Below are 24,598 nucleotides of genomic sequence, written 5' to 3'. Positions count from 1 at the left end.
TGCAAAATTCGTGATGTCATTTTTTTTTAACTGCTGAGTAATACTCCATTGTGTAAATGTACCATATTTTCTTTATCCATTCTTTGGTTGAGGGGCATGTAGGTTGTTTCCAGGTTCTGGCTATTACAAATAATGCTGCTATGAACATAGTTGAGCAAGTGTCCTTGTGGTATGATTGAGCATCTTCTGGGTTTATGCTGAAGAATGGTATCACTGGGTCTTGAGGTAGATTGGCCTAATTTTTCCGAGAAACCATCATACTGTTTTCCAACGTGGCTGTACAATCTTGCACTCCCACCAGCAGTGGAGGAGTGTTCCCCTTACTCCATATCCTCTCCTAAATAAGCTGTCATCATTGTTTTTGATCTTAGCCATTCTGACAGGTGTAAAATGGTATCTCCGAGTCATTTTGATTTGCATTTCTATGATGACTAAGGATGTTGAGCAATTCCTTAAATGTCTTTCGGCCATTTGAGATTCTTCTGTTGAGAATTCTCTGTTTAGATCTGTAGTGCATTTCTTAATTGGATTATTTGGTATTTTGATGTCAGTTTCTTGAGTTCTTTATATATTTTGGAGACTAGCCCTCTGTCAGATGTGGGGTTGGTAAAGATTTTTTTCCCATTCTATAGGCTGCTGTTTTGTCTTAGTGACCATGTCCTTTGTCTTACAGAAGGTTTTTCAGTTTCAGGAGGTCCCATTTATTAATTGTTGATCTCAGTGTCTGTGCTACTGGTGTTCTATTCAGGAAGTGGTCTCCTGTGCCAATGTGTTCAAGGCTATTTCCCACTTTCTCTTCTATCAGGTTCAGTGTAACTGGATTTATGTTGAGGTCTTTGACCCATCTGGACTTGAGTTTTTTGCATGACAACAGATATGGATCTATTTGAATTTTTCTACATATCAACATCCAGTTATGCCAGCACCATTTGTTGAAGATGCTTTCCTTATTGGACAATAAAGACACCATTGGACAATTTTGGCTTTTTTTTCAAAAACCAGGTGTTCATCGGTGTGTGGATTAATGTCAGTGTCTTTGATTCAATTCCATTGATATCTACCTGTCTGTTTTTATGTCAATACTATGCTGTTTTTTATTACTATAGCTCTATAGTAGAAATTAAAGTCGGGAATGGTGGTTCTTCCAGAAGTTTCTTTATTGCATAGGATTGTTTTGGCTATCCTGGGTTTTTTCTTTTTCCATATGAAGCTGAGTATTTTTCTTTTGAGGTCTGTGAAGAATTGTGTTGGGATTTTGATGGGGATTGCATTGACTCTGTTGAATTTTTTTGGTAAAATTGACATTTTTACTCTGTTAATCCTACCTATCCAAGAGCATGGAAGATCTTTCTATTTTATGATACCTTCTTCAGTTTCTTTCTTCAAAGACTTAAAGTTCTTGTCATACAGGTCTTTCACTTGTTTGGTTAGAGTTACCCCAAGATATTTTATATTTTTTGTGGCTATTGTAAAGGTGATGTTTCTCTGATTTCTTTCTTAGCCCTGATTATCATTTATATATAGGAGGGCTACTGATTTTTTTTTTTTTTACTTAATCTTGTATCCTGCCACATTACTGAAGGTGTTTATATGCTGTAGGAATTCTCTGGTAGAATTTTGTGGTCACTTATATGTACTATCATGTTATCTGCAAATAGCCAAAGTTTGACTTCTTCCTTTCCAATTTGTATTCACTTGATCTCATTTTGTTTTCTTATTGTTCTAGCTAGAAGTTTTAGTACTATATTGAATAGATATGGGAAGAGTGGACAACCTTGCCTTGTTCCTTATTTTAGTCAAATTGCTTTGAATTTTTCTGTTCAATTTGATGTTGGCTTTTGGCCTGCTGTATATTGCCTTTATTATGTTTAGATATATTCCTTGTATCCCTGATCTGTCCAAGACCTTTATCATGAAGGGGTGTTGGATTTCATCAAAGGCTTTTTTAGTATCTAATGAGATGATCTTGTGGCTTTTTTCTTTCAGTTTGTTTATATAATGGATTACATTGACAGACTTTTGTATGTTCAATCATTACTGCTTTTCTGGAATGAAGCCTACTTGGTCATAGTGGATGATTTTTTTTTTAAATGTTTTCTTGGATTTGGTTTGCCCATATTTTATTGACTATTTTTGCATCAATGTTCATGAGGGAGATTGGTTTGTAATTCACTTTATTTGTTGCATCTTTCTGTGGTTTGGGTATCAGAGTGACTATAGCCTCATAAAAAGTGTTTGGTAATACTCCTGTTTCTGTTGCGTGGAATAAGTTGACAAGTGTTGGTATTAGCTCTTCTTTGGAATTCTGGTATAATTCTGCACTCAAATCATCTGGCCCTGGGATTTTTTTTTTTTTTTTTTTTTTGGTTGGGAGACTTTTAATGACCGCTTCTATTTCCTTAGGTGTAATAGGTCTATTTAAATTGTTTATCTGGTCTTGATTTAATTTGGGTATGTGGTACTTATCCGGAAAATCATCCATTTCTTTTAGATTTTCCAATTTTGTGGAGTATAGGTTTTTGAAGTCTGACCTGATGATTCTCTGGATTTCCTTGGTGTCCATTTTTTTGTCTCTCTTTTTGTTTGTGATTTTGTTAATCTGGATATTCTCTCTCTGCCTTTTGTTAGTTTAGAAAAGGGTTTGTCTATCTTGCTGATTTCCTCAAAGAACCAACTCTTGGTTTCATTGATTCTTTGTACTGTTCTCTTTGCTTCTATTTTATTGATTTTAGCCCTCATTTTGATTATTTCCTGTCATCTACTCCTCCTGCGTGAGTTTGCTTCTTTTTGTTCTAGGGGTGTAGCTTGAGTTTTCCTGCCTGGCCCACAGTCAGGATATATCTCTTTCACATGCCAGTCCCACAGCCTTTCAGACCCGACCAAGTAAACACAGAGACTTATGTTGCTTTCAAACTGTATGGCCGTGGCAGGCTTCTTGCTAACTGTTCTTACAGCTTAAATTAATCCATTTCCATTAATCTATGCCTTGCCACATGGCTCGTGGCTTACCGGCATCTTCACATACTGTTTCTCATCGTGGTGGCTGGCAGTGTCTCTCTGACTCAGCCTTCCACTTCCCAGCTTTATTCTCCTCCTTGCCCCGCCTATACTTCCTGCCTAGCCAACGGCCAATCAGTGTTTTATTGATTAATTAGCAACACATTTGCCATACATCCCACAGCACTTCCCCCCCCTTTTTTTTTTCAAAAAGGAAGGTTTTAACCTTAACAAACTAAAATTACATATAATTTGGGAATTTGGGCGTAGCTTCTCTTACTACTTCCTGCTGGAAGGGGGCACTGTATCTTATGGGGAAACAAAGAAAATTTTATAATTATGGAATAGTCCATGAGGCTGTATCGTATGAGCCAGATGCCTTCAAACCATTCTGGATGTTGGATCATCTGGGCCATGGTGTCATCGGAGACCTTCAGGGGGTCTTGGCTGGTCAAACCTGATGTATCTTAATCTGGAACAATTCCATAGCCTTTGGCTTTCTGTGGGAACAAAAGCAGAGACTCCTTTCCAAAGCAACATATCCTTATATCCAAATTTTGAAGTCAAGGTACCTTTAAAATATACATTTTGGCATAACTCAACAGCTTTTACAATCAAATGTTTTTCTGCAGTTAAAAATCCCAAAGACAACACAATCCAGATTCTCTGTGTAATAGTCATCTTCACATGGCTTATTTTTTATATTAATTTTACTGTCTCTTTAAAGACTTTATTTTTTAAAACTATGTATTTGTTTCTATAACTCTATATATCACCTTTTTTGTCTCTTTCAAGCCTACGTATCTTTTACACACATTGTAAACTATTACATCTGAATCTGTCTTATTGTGAATCTCTTGCCTTAAACTGCAGCAGCTGTGGCTGCTGGCTCTGCCCACCTCAGCTTCCCAACATGGTTACATTTACCGCCAGCTCTGGGAGCTATCATGGGTCTGTGCTTTTATCCAAGCAGCGTGTAGCCCAAAAACCTCTTTTTTTGTTTTGTACCTGCAAAGGCTAAATCCACCATGCAGCTTAATGTGCCATTTGCAGAGGCCTGATTCCCGCCATACTGCAGGTTGAGCATACACGCCAGGAACCCACCAGTAGCTGAAACCAGCAGCTGCCGCTCATTTGAGAGAGACAATTAGGAAGCTGTTTTTAGCTTCGTTTTAGAATCTTTTTTTCTCAGTTTTTAGGTGGAAACTCTTGCCACCACGTTGGACGCCATTTGTAGCTTGAGTTTTCCTGCCTGGCCCACACCACAGTCAGGGCAAATCTCTTTCACCTGCCAGTCCCACAGCCTCTCAGACCCGACCAAGTAAACACAGAGACTTATGTTGCTTTCAAACTGTATGGCCGTGGCAGGCTTCTTGCTAACTGTTCCTATAGCTTAAATTAATCCATTTCCATTAATCTATGCCTTGCCACATGGCTCGTGGCTTACCGGCATCTTCACAAGCTGTTCCTCATCGTGGTGGCTGGCAGTGTCTCTCTGACTCAGCCTTCCACTTCCCAGCTTTATTCTCCTCCTTGCCCCGCCTATACTTCCTGCCTAGCCAACGGCCAATCAGTGTTTTATTGATTAATTAGCAACACATTTGCCATACATCCCACAGCATAGGGGTTTCAGGTGTGCTGTTAAGTTGCTACTCGGAGATTTCTCCAAATTCTTTATGTGGGCATTTGGTGCTATGAACTTTCCTCTTAGCACTGCTTTCATAGTGTCACATAAGTTTGTGCATGTTGTGTATTCATTTTCATTGAATTCCAGGAAGTCTTTAATTTCTATCTTTATTTCTTCCTTGACCCAGTGGTGATTCAGTTGTGCATTGTTCAGTTTCTATGAGCTTGTAGGCAATTTGTGTTGTTGTTGAAATCTAACTTTAAGCCATGGTGATCTGATAAGATACTGTGGTTTACTCCAATTCTTTTTGAATCTGTTGAGATTTATTTTGTGACCTTGTATGTGGTCAATTTTAGAGATGGTTCCATGAGGTGCTGAGAAGAAAGTATATTTTTCTATGTTTGTGTAGAATGATTTATGGATGTCTGTTAAGTTCATTTGAGTCATAACATCTGTTAGTTCCTTTATTTTCTGTTAATTTTCTGTCTGGCAGACCTGAACATTGGTGAGAATGGGGTGTTGAAGTCTCCCACTATTAATGTGTGGGGTTTGTTGGGTGATTTAAGCTTTAGTAAAGTTTCTTTTACAAATGTGGGTGCCCTTGTATTAGGAGCATAAATGTTCAGAATTAAGATTTCATCTTGATGGATTTTTTTCCTGTGACGAATATGAAATGTCCTTCATCTCTTTTGATTGATTTTAATTTGAAGTCTATTTTGTTAGATATTAGGGTAGATACACCAGTTTGTTTCTTATGTCCATTTGATTGGAAAATCTTTTCCAAACCCTTTACTCTGAGGTAATGTCTGTCTGTATAGTTGACGTATGTTTCTTGTATGCAGCAGAAGGATAGAACTTGTTTTTATATCCATTCTATTAGCCTGTGTCTTTTTATAGATGAATTGAATCCATTGATATTAAGGGATATTAATGACCAGTGCTTGTTAATTCTTGTTGTTTTTTGTTGTTGTTGTTGTTGTTGGTAGTTTATGTGTGTTTCCCTTCTTTGGGATCTGCTAGTGTGAGATTATCTACTGCCTGTGTTTTCCTGGATGCAGCTAACTTACTTTGGTTGGAGTTTTCCTTCTGGTACTTTCTGTAGAGCTGGATTTGTTATTTTTAAACAATGTTAGGAATTGTTTAAATCTGGTTTTGCCATGGAATAGCTTGTTTTCTCTGTTTTTGGTGATTGAAAGTTTTGTTGGGTCTAGCAGTCTGGGCTGGCAGCCATGGTCTCTTAGTGTCTGCAAAATGTCTTTCTAGGATCTTCTGGTTTTCAGAGTCTCCACTGAGAAGTCAGGTGTTATTCTGATAGATCTGCCTTTATATGTTACTTGGCCTTTTCCTTTGCAGCTCTTAATATTCTTTATTCTGTATGTTCAGTGTTTTGATTATTATATGGTGAGGGGAGTTTTTTTGAGTTCAGTCTATTTGCTTCTTGTACCTTCATAGGCATGTCCTTCTTTAAGTTGGGAAAGTTTTCTTTTATTATTTTGTTGCATATATTTTCTGTGCCTTTGAGCTGGTATTCTCCTTCTGTTCCTATTATTCTTAGGTTTGGTCTTTTCATGGTGTCCCAGATTTCCTGGATGTTTTATGTTAAGATTTTGTATTGGATTTAACATTTTCTTTGACCGATCTATTTCCTCTATTGTATCTTCAACACCTGAGATTCCCTCTTTCATCTCTTGCATTCTGTTAGTTATGCTTGCCTCTGTAGTTCCTGTTCAATTACCCAGATTTTCCATTTCCAGAATTCCCTCAGTTTGTGTTTTCTTTATTGTCTTTATTCCAATTTTTTCAAGTCTTGAACTGTTTTCTTCACTGGTTTGATTGTTTTTTTCTTGTTTAAGGGATTTACTGATTTCTTCCAATTTTTTTGTCTTTTCCTCAATTTCCTTAAGAAAAATTTTCATTTCCTCTTTAAGGGCCTCTATCATCTTCATAAAGTTATTTTTAAGGTCGTTTTCTTCTGCTTCTTCTAAGTTGGGATGTTCAGGTCTTGCTGTTGTAGAACCACTAGGTTCTGGTTGTGCCATATTGCTCTTTATGTTGTTGAATGTATTCTTACAGTGCTGTCTACCCATCTGGGTTTGGGGTAATTATAGGTACAGGTGTTGATTTTTGTGATGTCTTTGTTGGATGCGTTTTTTGTTCCTTTACTGTCTGTTTCCTTTATTGTCTTTTGGCCTGAATGGACAAAGGTTCTGGTGATTATCTGGTTGTCAGGTCCAGTAGGGTTGTCTCAGCTGATGTTTGTGTGTTTGGATGCCTAGATTCAGCTGTCGACCAGTTCTTCTGGCTGGTGTGGGTTGTGCCTGTGCCTATGGAGTCTGTTATTCCAAGTGGTGTAGGTTTTGCCTGTGCCTGCTCTTCCAACTGATATGGGTGGTGCATGTTCCTCCAGGGGCTGCTCTTCTTCCCATTGGTGCAGTGGTGCCTGTGCCTGTGGGGGTCACTGATGCCACAGGGGATGTTTGGCCAGGGGGAGGACAGTGGGTTAGGTAGGGTGGGGAGGATGGGGTGTGTCTTGTAGATTACAGAGTCCAATGGGTGGTGGTATTGGTGGAGTGGCCTGACTGTAGGAGTCCTACCTGCTGAGCAGCTGCTGCTGATGGAATGGGGAGGCACGTGGGATGTGCCCTGAAGTCTGGGGCCTGGAGACCGGGGCACTCTGGCCAGGAGACCAGTCACTCAGGTTATTTAAGAGCACTTTTCTTAGTAAAATGCTGAGGCATCAAATCTTAAAGCACAGAAAAATATCAACATAGATATCACTGGACTTGAAATATTTTCCTACTAAATATGAGAATCTGAATGTTTTAGAAGATTTTATTGCAAAACTGTCAGGGGTGGGGACGATCAAGGCACAAACAGGAAAAAGGAGACATTAAGCTTCACTACAACCATTCCCTTCTCATGAGCTCCAAGTTTAGGGCCTCAGGGTCAGAGTCCTGAGCCTGATAGCATTAGTCTTCCTAATCCCACCATAATCTGGCAGTGTAGGAAGAATGCTTTGTTCATTTTAGCAGTCACTCAGATAAGTAGCCGAACCCAGGGTGTGCACAGTCCTCTAAGCTTCCAGAAGGTTTCTCTCACTGAAGGGGGAGCATACTCAAGCATTGTCATATGTACTAAACTCTAAATGGACAGTACACACATCACATGGATAGCTAGGATTTCCACACTAGGGTACAGAGTAAAATGTGGAAATTTCATCACTCAACAATCATGAGACAGAGTAACTTCATAAGCAACTACCTGCCTCCGAAATTTACTAAGTACTGTTTTCCAAACCACAGATTACAGAATATATACATTACTAACAAGAAGAAAGAAACTCCAGGAGCTAGAGAGACGGGTCAGCACACTGGCTGCATTTCCAGAGGACCAAGATTTAATTCTCAGCACCTATATGGCAGCTCACAACTGTTGTGACTCTGGTTCTGGGGGACTTGAGATTTTTTTTTTTTTTGGTCTCTACAAGCACCAGAGATGCATGTGATATGCAGACATATATGCAAGCAAACACTTATACACATAAAATAATAAAATAAATTTAAAAAGAAATGAACTCCAACACTGTAGTACCCATCATTGAAATAACTACACTAGAGACAACCATTCTAACTATAACTAGATAAGAGTGAAAAGAGATTGAAAAAGCAAAACAAATAATAACACACACACACATACACACTCATACAGACACACACACACAGACACCCACACAGACACACACAGACCAAATACACACACACTCACACACGCAACACACAAAGACCCAAATGCACACACACACACACACACGCACACACACACACACACACACACACTTCCTCTATGATGGCAAATAAAGTCTAGACCAAGCTCTCTGGATCAGAGACAGACCACTGAGTACTCTTCACACACTGAAGAGAAGGCATCAGTGCTTACAGCACAGAACAGCAAATATCCATCCACAGATATGACTTCCCTCAATAAATGTATACTATTAATGAATATTAAACTACAAATAAGAAATCAAAGTCACCCACCAGTATTTTATCCAGCTGCGTTTGTCTAGTATGGTTTGTTTTATAGAGTCTGCGATACTGATTTTCATTACATATATATTTATAGTCATTTGTGGTGGATTGCTCCAATTACTAATATGTTGTTATCTTTACTTTTCCTGACTTTGGCTGGATATCTGCTTTGTCAGGTAGGAGCATAGCTTTTGGAGTCTGTTTGCTTAAAATGCCGTTTTCCATCCTTGCACTTTCAGTCTCCATATAGGGTGCCAAGCTGGTTGCGTTTCCTGCTGCAATAAACAGTTGGTTATTGTTTCCTGCTTTCAATTCAGCCTACCAGGTGCATCTTTTACTCTAGAATCGAGACCAGTTATATTTAGCTTATTGTTGATTTTTTTTGTTTTGTTTTTGTTTTTTGTTTTTTTGAGACAGGGTTTCTCTGTGTAACTTTGGAGCCTTTCCTGGAACTCACTCTATAGACCAGGCTGGCCTCAAACTCACAGAGATCCGCCTGCCTCTGCCTCCTGAGTGCTGGGATTAAAGGTGTGCACCACCACTGCCCGGTGTGTTGAAATGTTTGTACTGAATGAAATCCTGTAATTTAGCAGGCTTCTGTTTATCTTTCGATTTTCCATTTTGGCTTCAATTGCTATGTGTTCTTTTCTTTCTCTCTCATCTTAGAAGTTTGCTGACTCACTGGCAGTTTGCTTTCTACTGATGTGATAAAACATTATAACCAAAAGCTACTTGGGGAGGAAAAAGTTTATTTGGCTTAAACTTCCACATCACAATCCATCCTTGAAAGAAGCCAAGGCAGAAACTCAGGCAGGAACTGAATCAGAGACACTGGAGGAACATATCTTACTAGTTGTTCCTCATGGCTTGCTCAGCCTGTTATCTGAAACATCCCAGGACCAGAAAGTGGTCTAGACCCTCCCACATCAATCATCAATCAAGAAAATGCCCCACAGACTTGCCAATCCGATGGAGGCAATTCCTCAGCTGAGGATTCTTCCTCCCAGATGACTCCAGCTTGGGTCAAGTTGATAAAAAGCTAACCAGCACACTTACTGAGTGAGCACTGTTGATTCCTAAGAACTACGGGAGTAATTTTCTCCTGAGCTCTTGGGATTGAAGCTTTCTGTCTTTTTCCTTTGTGTTTTTATTTTCCTGTGAGTGTCTTCTTCACGGCAGCCTCAGTGGTCAGCATTGCTTTAGTTATGTTCATCCTGAAGGTCTTTACAAAGGACAGATTTGCTGTAGTCACATTGGTTGTTAGTTCTTTTCTTTGAGTGCTCAAAATACATAGTTCCACGCTTTGGCCTTTAGCATTTCTGTCAAGGACTGTGCTGTTGTTCTGACTGGTTTGCCAATCAGGTACGTTGTTTGTATCATGGCTCTTCTCTTAGTAGCTCCAGCATTCTTTTCTTGTTCTGAACTCACTGAATTTTACCAAGAGTGTAATATGACAAGATTATTTTCTGGTCAATCTATGTGGTGGTCTAAATTACCTCTGTACCTGGACATCCTAATCTTTCAATATATACAGAGTATTTTAGGATATTGCTTTAATGAACAGGTTTTCTGTGTCTTTACTCTGTATTTCACATTCTATTCTAGTAAAAACATGGTCTGTCTGTCATGTCCTGGAGGTCATCATAAGTTTTTCTTTATTCTTTCTGAATGTGGTAATTCATTAACCTTGTCTTTGATGCCCTGGTATTTTTATCTTTCAGTTAATTTAGTCTGTTGGTTCTTTCTCCTGAATTAAAAAAAAATTTATCTGTAAACATTTCCAAAATTTCCATCAAAAAATTCTCTCTTCATTTATTACTTGTATCCTATATTGTTTTGCTTATTTCCTTCTGTTGTCCCTTTTTGAAGTTGCAATTCTTTCTAAGTTAACCTCCTGAATGATTTCACCATCACTCTACCTAATCGAGTATGTTTAGATTCAATTGCTGACAACTTATAATCTTTTGAGGAAGTGGTATAACCTAGTTTTACTCACATCCTTGTGTTTTGTTGTGGTTAGTGCACCTGTGGAGTGAATACGTTTTACACATTGATGTGAGGATGCACACAGTAAGAATTCATCTGCCAAGAGCTTAATCCTCAGCACTGGTCAGGATGGAGAAAATGAACCTCAGTAACAATGATATCAGAGGCAACTTTCTCACAATTATCATAATGGGCATAATGAAAGTAATGGGTAAAACTAATATAAAAATGAAATTAGAAACTAATAAAGGTAGAACAACACTAACAAAATAGTTGAATAAAGGATGTGTAGAAAGAAAGGTTAGAAAAAAGAAAAGGAGCAGAAGAGAAAAGAGCAAGAGATTAAAAACAATATGGTTACATAGTTAAAAACGTAAATAAAATAGATAAACTGCAGGCCTTCCATCCTGACACTTGGAAGGTAGGTAGAAGGATCATAATTTTGTGGCAAGTCTGAACCATCCAAGGAGACTTTCCCTTCATAGTCAACAACAGCAAGTAAACACAAGACAAGGATTTTTTAAAGATTAAAAACTTTTTAAATCTTAAAAGTAATATACTATATGAAAATTACACATAACATTTTAGGATCTGGAAGACAGAGACCTGGAAGAGGCTCCCTCTTGATGCTCTCATAGAATTTGCCAGGTCTGGGGCATTGGGGTCGTACTCGGTGTGTGCCGTCCCTCTCTGCTGCCGCCTTCCCGGCTGATGCTGTACACAGGACACAGGTGCCTTAAGCACAGAGCATCATTCACTCTAAGACTGACTGTCTTTGTATGTTCTTTGCCACTGCAAGTCCCAGAGGTCATGTGGCCTGTAGTCCAGGTAGACACTTCCATTTGTGGGTTTGTCTAATCCAAGCCTTGTCTCCAGAAGGCTTTGGGGGAAGTGGGGTTGAAAACAGAGAATGAAGTTATGCAATGGAGAGAAGTCCTGGGAGATGAGCTGTGTGCCTAAGCATTTTCAGATCCTATCCAGCAGCAAACCACCATGCAATAAGGAAGAATCTGTGGAAATTGAGTCATCCTTTCACTGGGGTTCTGAATTCTCAGCCTATGTCTGCTGCACACAAATTGCAGCATGAGGCAGTTTCACAAACCAAAAGATCTTCCAGCCACCTACTCAGAACTCTCAGGCTCAGCAGTCATCCATAGGAGCCATGTCATTCCTGGTACAGGAGTCAGGGCTGCCTGTCCTCATGCCTCCACAGCCTGAGCCAGGAGTGTGTCTGCCAGTCACTCCTACCTGCACTACTGTCCCTCATGGCTGCCCACCACCCAGCGCATCCCAGGGCACCATGACATGTGCTTGATGGTTTTGGATCCCCACCACAGCTCAAACTCAGAGAACAGAAGCTCCTGGTTCTAGCACTGTGAGAGACTGAGTGTGCAGAGCTCAGGCTGTGCCCATCTGTGTTCCTTTGTATTATATAGGACAGTAGTTTTCAGAGTGTGCCTTGTCCTGGGTGACTCCATTTTATACAGCAGTGGTTTGCTTCATTTTGAAAGCAATGCTGAGGCAAAATGACTCTGTACCTTATGTGTACAAGTGCCCAGCACAGACAGTAAGATATAGATTTATAAATAATTTATTAATACAAATAAATTATTTCTACCTATAAACATAACAAACCAGGAACACATAGGCCCATGATGTTTGAAAACCTTGCACAAGAAACCAAGCTTGTGTGCATGTCCAGAACACAGAGCAATGAGCGCTGTCATGCCCTCACTTGGGTCACACCCACTGAGCCATCATCAGGCCACCTGATGTGTGCATCACTAGACACAAGGCAACAGACTCTCAACTCTGACCCCAGGACTTCTGCTCACCAGGACCACATAAGTGAAGTGGCTCACTTGAGCTCCCATTTGTTCAGACCCTTGTGCCTGGAGTCAGCTCTGTGCTATGGAACAATCTGTCCCTGAACCATCTCTGTATCTTGAACTGACATATGCCTTGAACCAACTGTGTATTTTGGCCACCCTGTTCCAGAAGAGCTCTCTCTGCATGTGTATCTGCTATGTGATTTTTGTCTTCCACAAATCCACATGTCTGCACACCTGTGCATATGTGCACACCCAAACACAGAGGAGATGTGGTAATGGTGGTCATGTATTCTACCTCTGAACTTATATAATATCATAATATGCTTTTGAAGTAAGACAAATCTACCACGTCATCTGTCCCTTTCTTCCTTTATGAATTATGAATAACATTTATACTCTGTTCATTAGGGCTCATTTATTTCTTAGGAATTTGGTACCTAAGGGGAGTCTATGTACTCAGTTCCGTCTGCTTCTCATTGGGTCCTTAGGTAATCACAGCCATAGAGAGCGTTCATCAGGAAGGAATCAGCCTATGACTGCACCATTTAGAACAATACTGAAGTGTGCTATTCCATGTAATAATGATGTGTGTGTGGACCATCAACTCACTATTGCTGTTCCTTCTACAGGAAGGAAGAACCTCTGGAGATGTCTTCCAATAATGACCCTGTTACAATCCCGATGATAGAAAGAAATCCCAGTGACCCTCCTGGAATAGACACCAGTGACCCGAACACATTGACTGGAGAGGCTGTGTTGAGTTTTCATAACATCAGCTATAGAGAAACTGTGCAGAGTGGCTTTCCATTTCGTAAAAAAACAGAAGTGATAAGAAGACTATTTAATATCAAGTATGTGCATAAACTAAAGATATCAGCATATTTTATAACTTTTTCAACAAGTTGTCTATTATCATAAGCTGTGTGTGTATGCGCACGTGTATGTGTTTGTGTGTGTTCAGTGTATATCTGTTTAGTGTGTGTTTAAGTGTATGTCCTTATATCTGTTTACATGTGTGTATAAGTGTATGTGTGAGTATGTGTTCACATGTGCAGATGTGAGGACGCTATGACACACCCATGGCACAAGGCCGTCACAGGACAACCTTGAGCACTGGTCTTCACCTTCTACCATGTTGCAGACAAAGTCTCTCATTGTTCAATGCTGGGTATGCCAGACTAGCAGCCTGCAAGTGTCCTGGGATTCTCCTGTCTGTCTCCACCTCTCCATAGAGCACGGAGTTACAGGTGCCCACTACTGCACCCAAGGTCATGTGAATTCTGGATGTTGAACTTAGGTCCTCCCCCTCACACAGCAAATGCTTCACACATTGAAACATCCCCCAGCCTCAGCTTGTCATACATACAGATAGACTCATGATCACAGTGAAATTAATGAGATGGAGACTAAAAGAACAACTTATTAAATTAATAACACAAAAAGTTGGTTCTTTGAAAACACAAACAAGCTTGACAATTCCTTAGACATATTACACACAAAAAATAAACCCTGGGAAATGATTTTAACTCAATAAAATTAAGGATGAAAACACAATATCAAAGACACTATTAAAATCAATATATGATGAGGGAATATTGAAGATTTAATACCTAGAAATTTGAATATAGACAAGAACTGTATATGTGTCTGTACGCACATGCACTCTCATAACTGAACTGAGAGTTTCTAACAGGCTGTCTGGGTCAGTTACAAGTGATGAGATGGAAGCAATGAGGAAGTCCCAACAGCAGAAAGTCCGGGTCCTCGTGTATTTGCTCAAAATTCATTAAGAGCTAAGAAGAGCTAAAACCAACATTCCACACATTGTTCCATAATGTGGAGAAGGTGTGCTTCCAACCAAATTCCACACCAAGATTTCCCAGCTCAGTCTGTTTAGACTCTTCCGCCCAACCCCAACCATGGCCTCTGTTCTTGGGCACTGGTCATTTCTGCTCCTCCACCAGAACTTCCATCATTTTCTTACTAAGAGGGGAATGGGCAGGGCAAAGGATTGACACATTGTGTGGATATGAAATAAGAAATGGCAATGTAGCTAACTTTTCTATAAGAATATGCCTTTTTTTCAATCTGGATATTCACTCCTGTGAATCAATCCATTTTCTGACATCTATTTGTGCTGTACCTATACATCAATGAAGAATGTCCTGTACTTGAGGGATATCTCCCAGTTCTAAACTGAGAGTATTCTAGTTACTTTATCAGGAAAGGAAGTCATCATTTTGTGGGTTTGTAGTTTTCCTTTTTCCTATTTCCAAAATCGCTTTCCTATTTTGATTAAGGTGTGATTTGTTTTGTTTTGAATGTTAAACTTGGCAATGCTCTCCTGTCCTCTAGAAAGCTTCCTTTTAAGTCTTTGGATTTCTATTTACAATGCACTGACTTTAGTTTGACCCTATTTTAATAGTAATGACACTGCTACTGATATCCCATGAATCATTGGTTTGTTGTGATGAGGTTTAGGAGGCAGCAAGCAGGGCTATATGAAGAGACTGATCATCAAACATGAACAAGAAGCTGTTGTGTACTTGACACATAAAGCCCATATGTGTAATTGAGTCTTCATGAGAACCTGCTACTTGCTTCAAGGAACACTGAACTTAGATGCACCATGTTTTAAAAAAGAGAAGTCGTTTAAATAATAAACAAAATGTATTTTGTGATATCTGAGGCATTTTCCTCATGAGTCTCCACTAGCATTTAACACCTTTCAAAAATAATAGACTTGTATTAATATTTAAATTTTTTCCTTTGAGTTTGTACTTATGTGTACAATACCATCCACTTTCAATAGAATATTCAGTGTAGACAGTAAGCTAATATAACTTCTTTTAAATAGAAAATCAACCAGTATGACTTTGTGCTTACAGTGGGATCATGAGACCTGGCCTCAATGCCATCATGGGACCTGAAGATGGGAGCCGATCTTGGTGAGTATAACGGAAAGCACATGCGAGCCCTTTGTATCCAGTTTCTGTGCTGTAAAATTACTTCCACAGGGGTTATTTATGTATTGTGTGAGTGTATATGTGAGTATATATATATATATATATATATATATATATATATATATATATATATATATATACACATGGGACCAGACTCATATATATATATATATATGAGTCTGGTCCCATGTGCTGTGGATACTGTGCAGGAGGGTGCATTCAATTTTCTGCCAAGAACAGAAAGTCTTACTAGGTCCACTTTACTGATAGGAAATGATACAGTGATTGTATATGGTGTTGGATCATATTATTATTTCATGTGAAGGAGATAGAATTAAAATTAGAAAGATGAAGCAAAGTTTTCTGGGAACAAGAAATCATCATTAGGCCTAATTCTCAAAATACAAAAGCACATTATGAGTTTGATTCCCCAAGGTCAGATTGCAGGGAGGGATGGTCATGTGGTCTGGGCTGTATTAGAGCACATAATGAGCTGAAAGCAGTGTGTGTGTGTGTGTGTGTGTGTGTGTGTGTGTGTGTGTGTGTGTGTGATTTTAGTTAAACTTATGATATGCAGAATTTTTATTTTTTGAGTAGCTAAAAGGTGATAGCTTTTACTGAAGGGAGAAAGTAAACTACACAACATATATAACCCGTTGTAGGTTATTGGATGTCTTAGCTGCAAGGAAAGATCCACGTGGATTATCAGGAGATATTTTGATAAATGGAAAACCTCGACCTGCTAATTTCAAATGTACTTCTAGTTATGTACCACAAGTAAGTTTTGGTGGGTTTGTAATTTTCGATTTCCCCTTCTTCTGTATGGTTAGATGCTCAGCTTATAGATTTGTGTGTTTCCAATTAGTTATATGACACAATACAGGGCCAACTTTCTCTACACCAGCTTTTCCTAGTGACTCATTAGCCTGAGGCAGGCATTATTAAATAGGAAGATGGGGAGGGATTGGAGTCTGACAGCTGTGGTACAGCATTAGTAACTGCAGCTGGGATTTAATTCTACAAAGACTACTGTTGTCTGACTTTGCCGTTCCTTCATCTTTCTCCACTGCTTAGAAGTTGTTTTCTGCAAATAATTGCAGGTAGCAGTCATCTAAATCTCTTGGGAGGCAGATGGGAAGGGGTGTGTGTGTGTGAAATGATTTCTTCAGGCTCTGGACTTGAGATTAGTAACACTGAAAGCTTATTTTTCAGTAGAGTATTACATTGTGTGTGGTTTATATGAGGATTAGGTTACATTTGTTAGAATGCTTGTCTTAGTGATAACCATATTTAATTGAAATACTATTTAACCTTAAGAATGACGTGGTGATGCAAACGGTGACTGTGAGAGACAATATAGAGTTCTCAGCAGCTCTTCGACTCCCAATGACTGTAACAAGAGATGAAAGAAGAAGGCGAATTAAGGAGGTCCTTGAAATTCTGCATCTGGATAAAGTGGCAAATGTCAAGGTAATGTGAAGAAAAACCTTGAAAGATTCAGGGCCAAAAAAAAAAAAAAAAAAAAAAAAATCCCCGTGTTGATAATATGACCCTCCTTCAGCAGTTTCCTATAATGTGTGTGGTCAAGGTGCTGCTCTCTGTATTAATGAGTAAGTGACTGGTTACGTGATGTAAAGTGGAGATTGAACTGGGAAACCTTCTTACAATGGTTGAACCTGGGAATGGAGTGTGATCCAGGAGGGAAAAGTGTTCCTCACATGGCCATTTCCAAGTTTCCTCACATGAGCCTCCTCTTCCTTAGCCTTAAACTCTTGACTCATGGAGAATCTGACAAGGGCTTTCTTCTGTTTATTGTCTCTTCCCCACAGGACTTGTCCCTTTGTTGTTTCAGAATGTTTTCTGGACTGACATATGACCTGGGATTGAGGACTCTGGCTCTGTGTTTCACTCTGCATTTATTTCCTCCAGGGTTGTACTTGGTCTCTTTAGCATTTACTTCTGACTTGTTCAGTGCTTGTTATTTTCTGTAGCCTTCCTGTGTTTTTATCTCATCCTGTCTGTGGTGGCTAGTGTTAACTGTCACCTTGACACAGTCTGGAGCCACCTGGAATCATCTAGAAGAGAGTCTCAATGAGGAATTGTAGTCAGTGGCTTGTGGGCATTTCTGAGGTGACTGTCTTGATTGAGTTAATCGATGTGGAAAGACCCAGCCCACTCAGGCAGCACCATTCTTTGTGTTTGGGTCCTGGGTGTCATGAGAATGGGGAAAGTGAGCCGAACACTGACAGGCCTGCACGCATTCATCCTCTCTGTGCTCTGGACTGGCTGTAACCAGCTGCATCGGCTTCCTGCCTGGACTTCCCTGCAATGGTTGACTGTACTTTTAAATTTTATGCTGAAATAAACCTTTCACTCCTTGTTTACTTTTTTCAAGATTGTTTTATCTTTGTAACTGGATGGAAAAATAGGATAGCCTTTTGCCCCTGCTCCTTCCTTTTTTATCCTCTGTCAATATTTTTTTCTCAGCTCCTGTGTTAGGTTTTAATGGTACAAACTTGAGCAAGAGCAACAGAGTGGACCTGGTGACTCCTCTGAGGATTTGTGCAGGATCAGGAGGGGTAATAGATAAGTGGTGAACTTCATAGCTAACTAGTTTCTTACTAACATATTTTAAAAGACTATTATGTAATAGTTCATTCCTAAATACTTAATTATTCTTAATCTTTAACAATTACATTCTTAACTATCAAAATGAATAAAATCCTTATATCCTCAGCGTGTCAGGTCTATAACCATTTTCAGTCCCCAAATATTTATGATTACATTGTTTACAGAACTTGATCAGGCATTTAATTTATTTTATGCCTAGAGTTTTTCAACATTAGGGTTTTTTTTCCCTTTCTTATGTCCTCCAAACCATTCTGTCTCTCACAGCGACATCAATTCACTAAGAAGATTATACATAGATGTCTGCTGAGCAGACATTTGGTGGTATGGATGGAAATGAGTTCCCCAGGATATGATTCTCATGAACTAACTCCTGTGGTGACTCCTCCTTAGAGGCAGTGAGGAACAGGAAGGTACGGGCTGTTGATTCCCACAATACTTCTCCACAGTCGTTGATGAGATGTTGTTTGTCTTGATGGGATGAATAATAAAAAAGCTCACATTCACCATGCTTTCTCTTTTTCCTGAGTGGCGGAATTTTGTTTGCTTTGGCTCTGTTTATTTACATAGCTTTATCTCTACAATAAACTTCTTTCTTTTGTTCTGTTTTTAACAATAATTAGTCATTGCCCTAAGTTGTTTACTTGTTTTTAGGGGCAACATATAAAAATATTTATTAACTTCTTGAAGTTATGAAATATAATATACTGCAAGAATTTTAATATACTTTTTATGATTGCTTTAGAAAAGGTGTATGTGTGTATGCCTGCATTCATGTGTGTGTGTGCGTGCGTGTGTGTGTGTGTGTGTGTGTGTGTGTGTCCAATTGAATGCCATAGCACACACATGAAAGTCAGAGTACATCTTTGTCAGGGATCCATTCTCTCTTCCATCCTTGTTTATAAGGCAGGGTCTGTCTCATTCTGCTGATGGCCTTCACACTTGCCCAGTGCTCCTGATCCACCTCCCATCTCACTGTAATTACATCTTGATGGAATTATGGATGCATTCCACTGCATATAGCTTTATATGTGAGTTCCAGGCAATGAACCTAGGCTTCAGGCATGTGTGGCAAGTGACTTTTCCCTGCTAAGACTTCTCTTTGGCCTTTCATAAGATTTTGATTTTATAAATGTGGAGGCAATAGGTCATTACTCCAAAAGTTTGACTGTTGTATATCCCGCACTATAGTACAGTGCTAATACCAGCCTCCTGGGCCCATGAGTGTTTACAACATCATGCTCACTAAAGCTGTTTCTCACGGCGGCATTATAAAAGAACATTAGGGAGTATCTTCCTCCTGAGTACTTAATGACTTTTCATCTATAAAAATAAGGACATCTGCTTGCCTATAAACTCTATTCTTTTTTTCTTTTTGGTTTTTCGAGACAGGGTTTCTTTGTGTAGCTTTGCGCAAATTCTATTCTCAATTATCAAAATATTTGTGTGTGTGTACACTTGTGTGTTCACATGCCAGTGTGTGTGTATGTGATTGTGTGTTGTGTAGAGTGCCTTTCTTGTGTGTGTCCTGTGTGTGTTAGGAGGGTGTTAAATGACTACTAAATTATTAGAGATACTTCATCTTCTCCTGTCCCGTCTTCCTCGTTCCTTCAACAGAGATCTCACTGTGCCAGTCTTGGAGTGTGGTAACTCATTACCCTAGAACATGTGACTTGATAAAGAACAAACAGTAACTGTCATTATCATGGGCTTCATATCAAGTCTGGCCTGAGCCTCTTTCTACTCACTTGGTAAAAGAGAAATGTCCTTCTTCTACCAGGTGCCCATATTTTGCTCCTCAGGATAAAGACATAACAAAACCTTTTATTGCTATAACAGGTGAGTTCACCAAATGACAATGACTGTGGTTGTTCTTGTTGATAATGATGGTCATTGGTGCTCTAGCCTAGATCTAAGGAGCTCAGGAAAAGGACCAGTATAGCAATGGAGCTGGTCACAGAGCATCCCATTCTGTTCTTGGATGATCCCACCACTGGCTTAGACTTGAGGACTACAACAGATGTCATCTCGGTCCTGAGAAGGTAAGTGCTGAAGAAACATTAAGTTTTATTCACTTAATACCTGGTCACTTGTGTGTATTTTTGGTGCAGGGATTCAGAAGTAAGCATCAGAATTTCTTCCTTGATTGTTGAAGGGAAACTTCAATTAACAAGGAACACACATCAAGACAATGAGACAAGAGCATAGGGAAAGATGGCTGTGGTGAAGGTGGAGCACTGCTTTAAATAAATGTCACCATAACCCTCAAGCATGTGACAAGTGAGCTGAGGATGAGTGGGTGAGATCTGAAGAGAGTGCTGTATAGAGGGGAAATGCATTTGTTCTGAAGCAAAGCATGTTTGATGTGTCTGGAACATTAAATAGAACTAGTTGACAAGAACCCAGTGGCCTGAGGGGATGGAAAGTTGCTAATGCACTGCTGAAGACAGATTGAGTGACTTGACAGTAGTTATATTTCTTACAGTTCTCAATCCTGGGAGCCAGATATTGAAGTATCCACAGGCTGTGTCTCCTGAGGCCTCGGTCACTGAGTTGTGGATGGTGTCTCTTTCCTCTTCATGTGTCTATGCCCTGATCTCTTAAATGAACACCAGTTACATTAGAACATACTAGTAATTTCATTTAAACTTAACCACCTTTTAAAAGACTCTCTCTCCAATTATAGCCACATTCTAAGTTCTTAGATATGAAGTCTTCTACAAATGAGTCTTTGGAAGGACATAATTCAGCCCTCCACATTCACAGTTGAGGTGAGGCAGGTTGGTTGGAATGAATGTAGATTGCCTGGACCACCTGGGCCACTGTAAGGACTAAGGTTTCCATGGCAGGGGATGTGGGAAGGCTTCTGTGTTTAGAGCAGAGCATGCATCATGGAGATGGTTGTACAGTTGCACTATGTTGATGTAAAGATATCAGCAGGAGGCTGATGTGTGGGTGTTTCTTAGGTAGAAAATGGTTGGTTCTGAGGTGATTTGAAGTTGGAATATATAGCATTGTCTCCGAGATTAGCCCTGGATGTGGTGGCTGAGGGAATGATTACAAGGTCTGGGTCCTGAACCTGGAGAATAATGAAATAAAAGAAATGGCATTTTCTTCTCTCAAGAAAGAAGTCTATGGTTGAAACCTGCTGTGGGATGTTCTGTACGCTGTGAATGTGTTGCTCTGATTGGTCGATAAATAAAATGCTGATTGGCCAGTAGCCAGGTAGGAAGTATAAGCAGGACAAGCAGAGAGGAGAGAATTCGGGGATGTGGAAGGCTGAGTCAGGAGCCACTGCCAGCGCTGCCATGAAAAACAAGATGTAAAGTACTGGTAAGCCACAAGCCATGTGGCAACTTATAGATTAATAGAAGGGGGTTAATTTAAGATATAAGAACTAGATAGCAAGAAGCCTGCCACGGCCATACAGTTTATAAGTAATATAAGTCTCTGTGTGTTTACCTTGGTCTGAGCAGCTGCAAGAGCCAGGTGGACACAGGAATATATCAACTACAAATAGGAATACATCAGCTACAAATGGTGCCCAATTATAATTTTCCTTGGTTATGATAAAAAATAAATTAGATAATGAAACTTTAGACTCACAAATATAGGATAGATAGAATATTTTCTTTAATTTTGCCAAATACAAATAGACTAGATATTCTTGCTTGATAACTGTTCTATTATATGTAATTTTACTATGTTAAAATTAAAACCTTCCTTTTGATTAGACAGAAAAGGTAGGTGCTGTGGTGTAGCATGAATCTTAAAAGGTCTTATTAATTAAAACAAATCTGAAGCCAGGTATTGGGGTGAATGCTGGAAGATTAGAGAAGCAGAACCAGCCACAGCCACCTCACCTTGCCAGTTCCTTAGCTAATCCTGTTTCCTCAGACTGGAATCCTCTGAGTCCTCATCCAGAATGAATCTCAGCTGAACTGTTGCTTGAAAGCCTGAAGCTTAACCAGCTAAAAGCTTCTAGATTCTGGTCCTCATGCCTTATATACCTTTCTGCTTTCTACCATCACTCCTTGGGATTAAAGGCTCTTGTTACCATGCCTAGCTGTTTCCAGTATGGCCTTGAACTCACAGAGATCCAAATGAATCTCTGCCTCCCAAGTGATAGGATTAAAGGCATGTGTGTCACCATTTTCTGGCCTCTATGTCTATCTAGTGGCTGTTCTTTCCTCTGACCCCAGATAAGTTTGTTAGGATGCACACTATTTTGGGGAACACAATACCACCACACTGTGGGATGTTCTGTATGCTGTGAATATGTTGCTCTGATTGGTTGATAAATAAAATGCTAATTGGCCAGTAGCCAAGCAGGAAGTATAGGCAGAACAAGCAGAGAGGAGAATTCTAGGAAGTGGAAGCCTGAGTCAGGAGACACTGCCAGCCACCGCCATGAGAAGTAAGATGTAAAGTATCAGTAAGCCTCAAGCCATGTGGCAACTTATAGACTAATAGAAATGGGTTAATTTAAGATATAAGAACTAGATAGCAAGAAGCCTGAGCCATTAGGCCAAAGAGTTTAAATAATATAAGTGTTTGTGTGTTTATTTGGGTCTGAGTGGCTGTGGGCCTGGGCGGGACTGGAGATACCTTTAGCTACAGAAACATTTATAGAAAAAAGTGTAAGGGTTAGATTTTATATTCTAAAAATTAGTAAGAGTTTCAAACTGACTGAATAACCCCAAGAACCATATAAGGACTGTCTAATTCCCATGACCTGGTCTCCTGGCTGTTGAACTTTACTGTACTCTCTGTCTGTCTTTCCTTCCCCTTGTTCTTTGTTTTGTTCTGACATCATGGTCCATCACCCTAAATACTCCTGCCTGTCCCTCCAAGAACCACACCATCCACCATTGCACCTTCCCGGTGAGGAAGTCAACACCTGGGGCCTTGTCACCTTCTAGTCTGTAGACTCCTCAGGTGTCACACCTTCCCTGTCTGTCTCCTCTCCTGTCTGCTTCAGGACACTCTAAGATCAAGTTCTTGTTCATTTTCAGTATGGAACGCTTCTCTCTGTCCCTGTGTCTCATGCCATGGCTAGTCTTAGTGCATTGGGTGGGGTCATCCTAAGTGTGGTTTCTCCCAGTGTTCTTGGAGCAGACTCAGGCCCTGATATGCTGTGTTCTCCTTGGTCTCCAACACTCCTGGAAGTGCATCCTAGTGGTAGAATACTTTTTTTAAAAAACTTTTTTTTTTTATTGTATGTGTTTTATGTGTGTGTAGCATATCTGTGGAGGTTAGAGGACAACTCAAGGAGTTGACTTTCTCCTTCCACCAACTAGTTTCTGGGAACTGAACTTAGGTCTTTAGACTTGGCATGAACTGAATTTACCCATTGATCCATCTCCCTTTTCTGTCTTGAATCTTGATCATCTAATCATGCTGGTGGTTCTGGGTTATGTCACATGAAATTACAATTTTTCCTTTTGTGATTTATTAACAGTCTGACAGGGAAAACAATCGGCTCTTATGTCATTATTCTGCTCCTTATCTTGTTGCTACCAACCAGTTGTCCTGCTGGAATTCAAGGTGTGCACTACCATGCTTAGTTCTCTCACTCTTTCTTATTCTCTTCCTCCCTCCCTCCCTCCTCCCTCCCTCCCTCCTTCCCTTCCTCCCTCCCTCCCTCTCTCCCTTCCTCCCTTCCTCTTTCCCTTTCTCCCTCTCTTCTTTTTTCTGTTTGTCTTAATGAAACAGGGTCTCATGTAACCTAGGTGGACATGGAACTTCTGATCCTCCCCAGTGCTGGGGTATTACAGATATGCCACCATACTCACCTTTAAAAATAAACATAAATTCTTTATTGATTCTTTGGGAATTTCATATCATGCACCAATCCCACCCAACTCCCAGTCTGTTCCCCGATAGCATCCACACTTCACCCTCATAGCATTTGCCAAAGGAAAGTTTAAAAAAAAAAAACCAAAAATAAAAAAGTAAAAATATTAATTAAAAATTAAACAAACAATACAATATAAAAGCAAGACAGCAACAACTGAAACAACAGAATAAAAGAAACAAAAACAAACACTTCACTCCTGTCTCTCCCCCTCCCCATCTCCTCTTCATTTGTATTAGTGGCACTGGGAGCTTCAGCACGTCATGGAGTAGACCCTTCTGTCCAAACAGCTTTACTTGTATAACCAGTTGTTGGTGAGGTTCAAGGCCTCTGGCTTCTGGTACACCATCAATGCAGGACCCTCAGTGAAACTCCTCTGGGATGTCCTGCTGCTACCCTGAGTCATGGAGATCCTCCAGTTATGGATCTGCAGGATCAGTCCCTACATGTGCTACAGCAGGTCACAGATGGGGTAGATGTTGGGTTGGGCAAACTCAAAGCCCTGGATGTGTGCCTGGGTGGTAGCTGAGCTGATCAGTCCAGGCCAGATGTGCCACCATACCCACCTTTTATAAACATATTTTCAAAGACTTTTAAACAGTATTTTGGGTTATTGTTTCTCCTTACAGAAGATATGACTCTCTGAAATGATAGTTCAGCTTACTTTTTCCTATCAG

At 39.8% G+C, this 24,598-nt stretch overlaps 1 pseudogene; it reads left to right on the top strand.

Annotated features, from left to right (window-relative positions):
* LOC131920497 (ATP-binding cassette sub-family G member 3-like) overlaps positions 1-24,598 on the top strand; it is a 71,030-nt pseudogene that overhangs the window by 5,109 nt on the left and 41,323 nt on the right.

This window comes from Peromyscus eremicus, chromosome 10 (genome assembly GCF_949786415.1).
Source record: "Peromyscus eremicus chromosome 10, PerEre_H2_v1, whole genome shotgun sequence".
Classification (NCBI taxonomy): domain Eukaryota; kingdom Metazoa; phylum Chordata; class Mammalia; order Rodentia; family Cricetidae; genus Peromyscus; species Peromyscus eremicus.
This window is presented reverse-complemented; position numbering and strand designations above follow the sequence as displayed.